Source organism: Miscanthus floridulus, chromosome 1 (genome assembly GCF_019320115.1).
Source record: "Miscanthus floridulus cultivar M001 chromosome 1, ASM1932011v1, whole genome shotgun sequence".
Classification (NCBI taxonomy): Eukaryota; Viridiplantae; Streptophyta; class Magnoliopsida; order Poales; family Poaceae; genus Miscanthus; species Miscanthus floridulus.
This window is the reverse complement of record NC_089580.1, coordinates 131,486,296-131,495,662: the sequence shown is the minus strand read 5'-3', so window position 1 is coordinate 131,495,662 and position 9,367 is coordinate 131,486,296. Positions and strand designations below refer to the sequence as shown.

Genomic DNA, 9,367 nt, shown 5'->3' with positions numbered 1-9,367 from the left:
TGTGTGCTTTGAATTAGTGTAATTGATCTTCTTTTATCCAATTCGTGTATCGTACTATTGAAAGATTATTCATGGCACTGATTTTCAATTTTCCAATCGCATTTTTGAAATCTTTATTTTTTCTGATTTTTTTGAATATTTTTTGTCTAGCCGGGATTTGTATCTCGGTGGTTCCCAAACGGTGGCCGATAATTTTCTCCCAAGGGAATTCTGTCTCCTGAGGGGCAGGGGTGGCAGGTGCAGTGGAGAATTTCCCTTGAGGACTCAAACCCACATGGTTTTGGGGACCCTGCATCCAAAGGAGCCCTAAGGGTAGCACGCATGCAGGCTAAGGTTGACAGCTGACCTCACGCGTTGTAGTCTGAAGTCTGAACTCATGCATCATTCTATTTTGGAAAAGAAACGTTCAACTCATCATTCGCTGATGCGGTTCGACTTTTATCCAAAGAAACACAATTTGCAAAGGGACTTATCCAAATCAGAGAATACCAGAACTATATATATATTCCCTACCCTTCAACTTCATCGTTCCAGCAGCCCCGGCCCTCTCTTGGATGTTTCTTAAATGTCAGCCAACTATACCAACCCATATGCTGGGTCCAAGAAGCAACACCAACAATGTCGCCACATCAAATTGGTTAATTAAAAGATTCAAAAAATTGGTTAATTAAAGGTAGAAGGTGGGTTGTCACTACTAAAAAAGAATTTATAGCAACGCCCCCTTATTTTTTTAGGGGCCGCTCTATATTGAGCCGCCCCTACAAATGGTACCCAATCGAGCCGCCCCTACAAATCTATTTGTAGGGGCTGTTGGTGTTATCAGCCACCCTACAAATGACTTGATTTGTAGGGGCGGCTCTATATCCAGCCGCCCCTACAAATCGGATTTGTAAATCGACGCCGAATAGTAAAAATAAAGCACTAAAATTCGAATTTTTTCAAACGATCTCGGATGGAGAAATGACCAAAATAAAGTTGTAGATCTCGAAAAGTCATGGAACTTTGCTGTTTACAACTTTTTGATTTGAAATTATTTACTGCTTCAAAATACTGTTTGAAATTTAATTTTAAAATTGTTGAAGAACTCTGATTTCTCTTTTTAATCTCAGGCTAAAACTTGTAACTAGTCTTTCTCCCTCGTACTAACTTCAAATTTGATGATTTTTTTTTCTAAAAATTTCTAAAATCATGCTCTATCAATTTTTGTGTTCTTACCGCTATTATTTTATCCATCTTTTCACGTGACTTTGCTTTATCTATTTGAATTTTTAATTTTAAAAAATGTCAACTTCAAATGTCTTTTTGAAATATTAAATGATTTTAGCTGAAAAAGTTATGAACATAAAAGTTGTAGAACTCATCAAGATCTACAACTTTTATTTTTTTTCATTTCTTCATATGATAAAGTGGTAGTAACATTGTTCTCAAAATTTACATCTCTTTTATAGTTTCATAAACTATAAAGAGGGATATGTAAACTTTGTGAACAATATTACTACAACTATATCGGATGAACAAAAGATTAAATTACCAAAATGAAACTTATATATCTTGAAAAGTTATGAAACTTTGTAGTTGACAACTTTTTTATTTAAAATAATCTTGTCATGGAAAACTATGTTTGCATTTATCAAATTTGAAATCCAAATTTTGTAAACGGCCTCGAATGGAGAAACTACCAAAATAAAAGTTGTAGATCTCGAAAGGTTATAAAACTTTGTAGTTGACAACTTTTTCATTTGAATTCGTTTAGGGCCTCAAACAATTAATTTATGCTCGATTTAGGATAATATGTGGGGAACTAAAATCCAATATAGACACAAGTGAGTGTGAGGTGTAGTGGTAGAGGATGGTTGTAGGGTCAAGATGGCGGACTAGGAGGGTGAATAGTCCTTTCTAAAACTTAATCGCGCTGGCTAACCGAAACAAATGCGGAATTAAAATTATCGGTCTAGCCAAGACTACACTCCTCTATCTAAGTTCACAAGCACCTTATAAGATCCTAAAGAGGCAACAAAGGTGCTGGGCTAGCTAGTGCTTATCTATCCAATTCTTGCTTGCAAGGTCACACAAACATATGCAACTAGTACTTCAAACAAACCGAGGAGCACCTACACAATTTATTAAGCAAAAGCACAAGCCACCTAAGCTCACTAGCAATGCTCAATAACAAGGCTACACAAGCCAAATTAGAGAGCGTAAATTACTTAGCTACACAAACTAAGCAATGTGACTAACAAGGTTACTCAAACCAAATTAGTCACGCAAGAGCTACTTCTATGCTACACAAGCAAAAAGGTAACTAGCAAGCTAAACAAGCTAACTAATTACAAAAGCAACTACACAAGCACAATGTATATGAATGTAAATATAAGCTTGTATAAAGGGGATGAAAACTAATGGGAAGACAATGATGACATGGTGATTTTATCCTGAGGTTCACTTGGTTACCACCAAGCTAGTCCCCGTTGTGTCGACCCGCTCACTTGGTGGTTCGGTGGCTAATTGGCATCACCCGCGAAGTCCACACGTTGGGCACCACAAGAATCTACTGAAAGGTCCTAATATGGCTAGATGGGGGGGGGGGTGAATAGCCTATTTAAAAATCTATAAGATCACTAGAGCAATTTGATTAGTATGACAAATAGCTAAATGCAAACTTGCTCTAGCTCTACAAGGGTGCAAGCCACCTATCCAATAATTCTAGTTGCTATGATCACTAAGCACATAATTTGCTAAGTCACTACTCACTAAGAGCTCTCACACTTGCTACACTAAAGAGCTCCACTAGATGAACTTAAACTACAAAGCAAGCTCCAATTCTAACTACACTAGAGAGCTTGCTACAACTAGTTTGCGAGAATGTAAATGAGTGAGTAGGGTGATTATACCCTACGTAGAGGAGTGAACCAATCACAAGATGAATACCAATTCAATCACAGAGAGAATACCAAAGGGCAAGAGACAACCAATTTTCTCCCGAGGTTCACGTGCTTGTCGGCACGCTAGTCCCTGTTTGTCGACCACACTTGATGATTCGGCGGCTAAGAGGTGTTGTACGAACCTTGTCCACACAATTGGACACGCAAGAATCTACCCACAAGTGAGGTAACTCAATGACACGAGCAATCCACTAGAGTTACCTTTTGGTTCTCCATCGGGAAGGTACAAGACCCTCACAATCACAGAGCTGGCAACGAACAATTAACAGCACGTGCCGAAGCTCCTCCGCTGCTCCAAGCAGTCTGCGCAATCGGGATGGGTGGTCAGTTCATTCAGAGTGCAGCGCGTTCGACAGAAACAGGTGACGGAGCTGTTGCAGAGCAGCAGGTACTCACAGGGACAGCGTCGTCCTCGGTCGCCTTGCTGTCAGAGAGCTCCTGGGCCCTGTCGTGGATGCACTTGTACACGAACTCGTCGACGACCTTGACCCGCTGCCTGAGCTTGGCCTCGGAGCCGACGCCGAGGAACCTCTGCGCCTTCCAGAACGCGTTGACGTAGCGGAGCAGCGTGAACTCGCTGGCGTCGTCGAACGCCGCGGCGAAGCGGCTCCCTTCCCCCGATTCCGCCTCCCAGCAGCGTGTCGAGGTCCCAGGCCGAAGGACGATGGTGTGAAAGGAGTCCATGGTCGCCCGGAGCGCGAGGCCCTGGAACTTCCATGGGCTGCCCCGACGCGGCGTTGCCCGAGACGATGCCGGCCAGCCTGGCGGCGTTTCCGCTTGAAGACGGCGCCGCTGAAGTCGCGGAGCGCCCTCGTGGAGAAGTCAGGTAGCTGGCGATCTTCCGCTGCTGCCCTCCACTTGTCGCCGTCCACGGCGAAGATGCCGTCGCCGAGCAGGTCAGACGTGTTCTCGTAGTTGAAGGTGCCCTGCACGGTTCAGACGAAGCGCACATCATCATCTGCCGGAAACACAAGGAAATTCGGAAACTGACTAGACTAGATAGCTTGCTATAGAATCGGAAGGCCCATTAAAGGTTCATACGAAAAAGACATGCTTTATGGAGGCCCATTCATTGTCAAAACCAAAAAGGTTCTCTTCCATCCCTTTGCGTGGATCGGGATTCAGAGGCTCGTTACAGCGGGCCACACAAGATGGACAGCAGCCAAAAAACTGACTGACTTATTAAAAAAAAATCATTAAAATAAATATCAGCTGAGGTGACTGCTTTGAGGACATTGGGTTGGATTAGGGATGCTAACTTGGTCCTAAATGTCAAAGTACCTCTCCTGTGAACTTCTTGTGTGCTCCTGACTCCTCAAGGCACACATGGAGATGCTGACAGTTCTAGTATATATCGAACACCGATCAAGCTCGGTTCGGCCAGCTATAAAGTTTTGGCGTATACACGACGTAGTGTATGGTGGAGGACTGGAGGGTAGCATGACTTTCTTGCTTTAACTAAGCTGACGTCTGGCCCTTTTGCTCTAGGCTCTACTCCTTGTCATTGATTTCTAGCTAGCTTCCCACTCGCATAAAAGGAATGAATCGAGGGTATTTACTTGCATTTCCTTCGTTTCCTCAAGTTTGAACACATTCTTGGATAGGGAAGTAGGCCAAGAGACTAGAGACCGCATCTGGTTAACTGCTTTAGGAGTGCCGGTTCCAGGCTAGAGAAAAGATAGGCTGAAGCTGTGGAAAAGAATTGAAGATAGGATCCGTATCCCTAATCAAAGAGAGAACAATATCCATTTCAAAACATTTCTAACAGATTTCTTGGTTCGGACCGGCACCCCAACCCAATCTTGTGATGCCGTTCAGCCTCCACAAGTTGCTCAAGACTTCAAGAGCGACGTCGGAAGAGAGGCCAACGACGGAGAGGGAGTGCGTGTCTTCCTAGTAGCCAGGCGAAGTTACGTGAAATTTTTGTATTTTGGTCCATTTTAAAACATATTTTTATAAATAGCTTCATGTCGAAACGTTTTATGATAATAGACTATTTTTCGGCGTATTAGGACACGACGCCGAGGTATGAGGCTCGGCGCTGTGTCAGACAACGCCGAACTTTTGCCACGTCAGCGTGGACTCCGGTCACAGTTGCCACGAAGGTGTTGGGCCCCGCGTACCTCGGCGTTGTGTTACTTCACGCTGAGCCGCACACCTCAGCGTGCACTGCTCCACGCGGAGGTCTGGGCACTCATAAATTTCACCAACCACTGGACCACTGGCACGGCGGCAGGCCAGCCACCACCACCTCGGATTCGGAATGCTCTGCTCCAGCTCTAGCCTCTACCCTGTAGCTCATGGAAGGAAATGAACAGGGCCAGTACTAGCTAGCTAGTGACTAGTGTGCAGCAAATTTTGGCCAATAGGTTTCTGTTTCTGCTCTTTCCAAGCTGGCACTTGACTACACGTCTCTGAGAGCGTGTTTAGTTTCCTACCTCAAAATCCTAAAAAGTGCTACAGTACCCTATTACATCGAATCTTACAGATACATGCATGAAGCATTAAATGTAGACGAAAAAAACTAATTGCACAGTTTGATTGGAAATTACGAGACGAACGTTTTGAGTCCTAATTAAGTCCATGATTGAATCACTATTTGTCAAATAAAAACGAAAGTGCTATAGTATCCCAAATTCCTAACTTTGGGCCAACTAAACACGCGCTGATACATACACTAGCTAGAGTGTGAAAACGAGACACGGAATAATTAGGCGCAACAATGTGTGGATGGCGACAGTACAAATAAGGTTGTCCGCTAACGTGAGGAGGAAGACATGCACCTCGAGTACATCTACACGCAGCACAAGGGCAAGCCGTGACCGACCGTGAGGAGGAAGACATGCATCTAGCCTTGCCGGTTTGGTTTGGTGGTTTGGGTTGGGTTGGGAAGATCAGAGTGCGTACATGCATGCTGGGAAGTTGATACATCATGCTGGAAACCGCATCTGGTTCTATGATACCATATTTGAATATATCTACATGCTCGTTTAATTATGTTGTTGCATGAATCTGTTTGTATTGTAAATCTGTATGTGTGTGTGTCCGATACTAATACATGGTTGTAGATCCATGCTAGAGTAGTAGAGAGTAATTTGGTTGTTTTCTCACTGATGTATAGGGCGGTGTGCATGCTAGCTAGCTCTACTAGTTTGATTTGGTGTGTGTGTGTGTGATCGAGATCAATTTGTGAACGAGCTTAATTGTGTCCGTCATTGATCCACTCCAACTTAATCAAATGGAACTTAACCTAGTATACTACACACACTTGTACTAACTCTGAGCAAGCCTGAATTTTTGTCTCCCTGTCGGATTCTCTGATGATTTCCTACTTGTAAACAGTTTACCCTCTCTCTCTCTCTCCGCCTGCCTGCTGGATCTTGTCAATCCAAGGAAATAATAACCATTTTCTTGTTACCAGCCTGCAAGAAACAAGCATTGTGGTGAGTTAGCCACAGTTGCTACACACAGTCTACAATACTAAACTATGTGAGTTTACAATTTACATTACAGCTGAGCTGCTCCCCGAGATTCGACATGATGCATGGTTGGAGGGAGCTGGCTAGCAGAAGTCAACACCATGATACCATTCGGCTACACTTCCTTTTTTTCTAAAAAAAAGAAAAAAGGATGGAAATGATCGGTTACAGCTCATTTTCATGTCTTGGATGAGCAGAGCTGCCCCGGAAAGAGAGACAGGCAATGATTCACAGGGACGGAGGACTACTTGATTGCAAACTGGTATACTCCCCCGTCCAGAAAAGAATGCAATTATGGGATTCGTGCCGGTCAAAATAGCTCAAGTCTTGACTAAGTTTATAGCAAATAGTATTAATATTTATGTCTCCAAATAAATTTATTATAAAATTTATTCTATGACTAATCTAATGATACTAATTTTATATTATGAATGTTCGTATTTTTTTTATATAATTTTGGTCAAAGTTCAGATTGATTGACTCTTCGAGAAGTGAGAATTGCAAGTGCCGTGGTATCTGTGAAAGCCATTGAACCGTTCAGTAGTCAAATCTAAAATCAAAGCGATATACTAGCAGTATATAAAAGTAAAGCACTATGCAAGTGTCATGGCTTGCCAAGGTTGATGAGCCTATAGCAGTATATATAGCTGCTGAGTTTACATGTTGTATTGGCAGATGGTCCACTAGAATTGCTTCAGTACTACTCTGGCACTCTGCTACTGAATACTGATAATAGAAGGGAATCCAGCCAGCCATCGATCTCTTTGTTTACATGAATTCTTGAAATGCATGCGTGAAAATATGCTAGCTTTTTTGGTTTGTGCAGGTCGAGTGGCCAATGCCCAATAGTGCTCCGTCCATTATCTGATCAAGCTAAGCACAGTGAGTGACCCATCAGTGCTGCTACTGCAGCACTGATCTCAGCTAGCCCTGTACTGCTGCTGGCTGTTTCTGGTTCTAGTTTATTAGAGCAGGAGTGCCGCAGGGTATAGTGCGCATGCATAATGCATTGTTGGGGTTTTATTGATTAAAGCAGCATTGTCAGCTCACTGCACTAGCTAGGTAGATGCTGTATCTATAGTACTATCATATACTCCTCCGATCCTATGGGTCAGTTTGGATGTCAAAATTTTTGGCAAAACACTACTGTAGCGTTTTCGTTGTTATTTGACAATTAGTGTCCAATCATAGTCTAATTAAGCTTCAAAGATTCGTCTTGTGTATTTCGTCTAAACTGTGTAATTAGTTTTATTTTTTATTTATATTTAATGCTTCATGCATGCGTCCAAAGATTCGATGTGACGGGGAATCTTGAAAATTTTGGCGTTTTGAGGTGCAACTAAGGCCCTGTTTAGATCCCACCCAAAATCCAAAATTTTTCAAGATTCCCCGTCACATCAAATCTTGCGGCACATGCATTGAGCATTAAATGTAGGTAAAAAGAATAACTAATTGCACAGTTTGCCCGTAATTGGCGAGACGAATCTTTTAAGCCTAAATAGTCCATAATTGGACAATTTTTGTCAAATACAAACAAAGTGCTACAGTAACCAAAAGCCAAAAATTTCGCATCTAAACGGGGCCTAAACAGGGCAAATGCAACAGATGGAAACGCTGGACACTTTATTATTTGCAGTCGCTTCTTTTCCGGCAGCAGGCAGGTCGTCAATGTGAACAATCAAAGAGGTCGGCCACTTGCAATTTATGAGTGGCTGGTGAAATTTATGAGTGCCCAGACCTCGGCGTGGAGCAGTGCCACGCTGAAGTGTGCGGCTCGGCGTGAAGTAACACAGCGCTGAGGTACGCGGGGCCCAACGCCTTCGTGGCAACTGCGACTAGAGTCCGCGCTGACGCGGCAAAAGTTCGGCGTTGTCTGACACAGCGCCGAGCCTCATACCTTAGCGTCGTGTCTTAATACGCCGAAAAATAGTCTATTATCAGAAAACGTTTCGACAGAAAGCTATTTATAAAAAATATTTTTAAAAAGGACCAAAATGCAAAAATTTCACCGAAGTTCTAGCCCCTCGGCCAGATTTGCAGCGCACAAAAGTAACATGCAAACAGAGAAGCATATACTACTAGCTTAATAAGCTTATCACTGTGCTCACCTTGCCGTAGTTGGCGAAGTTGGTCCTGAGGATGTGCTCCACCACGGTGGGGTCGCACGTGTATATCTGCCGCCGGCCGGCCGGCACCAGCAGCTGGAAGGTCTTGCGCTGGCGGAACAGGTCCGTGTGGTAGTCGTGCAGCCGCCGGACGTGGTACAGCTGGTGGAACACCGTGCCCACCACGGGCGCGTACCTCTTCGGCTGCTTGCCGTTGCCGCCACCACCGCGCTGCCCGCGGCGGCCGACGAGCAGCAGGTAGTACGAGCAGATCGCGAGCAGCGCGACGCCGGCGGCGGCCACAGCCGTGGAGTAGTAGTCTTGTGCTCCCATGGCTGCTAGAGGCTACAGAGTTTGGGTTGGCGGCTCTTGCGGGGCGGCTGTAGTACTTGCAGGATGGTCGTTTATATAGGCGTGCGTGATGGACTCTCTCACTCGTCGTCAACTCGTCACTCCAAGAATATATTATCGTTACTGTTGCATGTCTCTACTTGGGGAAGGCGGGAAACATAGGGTAGAGAATTTGGGATGGCTTCGAAGAATTTGCAAGATGGTCGTTATATAGGCGTGATGGCCTCTCTCACTCACCCATCGTCAAACCGTCATGGAAGAACAATTATCGTTACCCCCACGGCCCTACCCACCTCCCAACCCCCAAAGAAAACAAAACGCATTTTGAACTTGATTGTCTCCCGTACATTGTTAGACAATTTGGCACATAGCCATGCACAGATATCGCCGGCCGAGTAAAGTTACATTCAAGGTGAAATCTTGATTCTGTCAGCAACGGAACAAGGTAGGATGGCGACCGACTTGGGTTATCGCTTATCGGTGTGTGCGT

At 44.2% G+C, this 9,367-nt stretch overlaps 1 pseudogene; it reads right to left on the bottom strand.

Moving 5' to 3' along the window:
- Positions 1-3,182: 3,182 nt before the first annotated feature.
- Positions 3,183-8,879, bottom strand: LOC136463280 (cytochrome P450 704C1-like; annotated as a pseudogene).
- Positions 8,880-9,367: the final 488 nt, after the last annotated feature.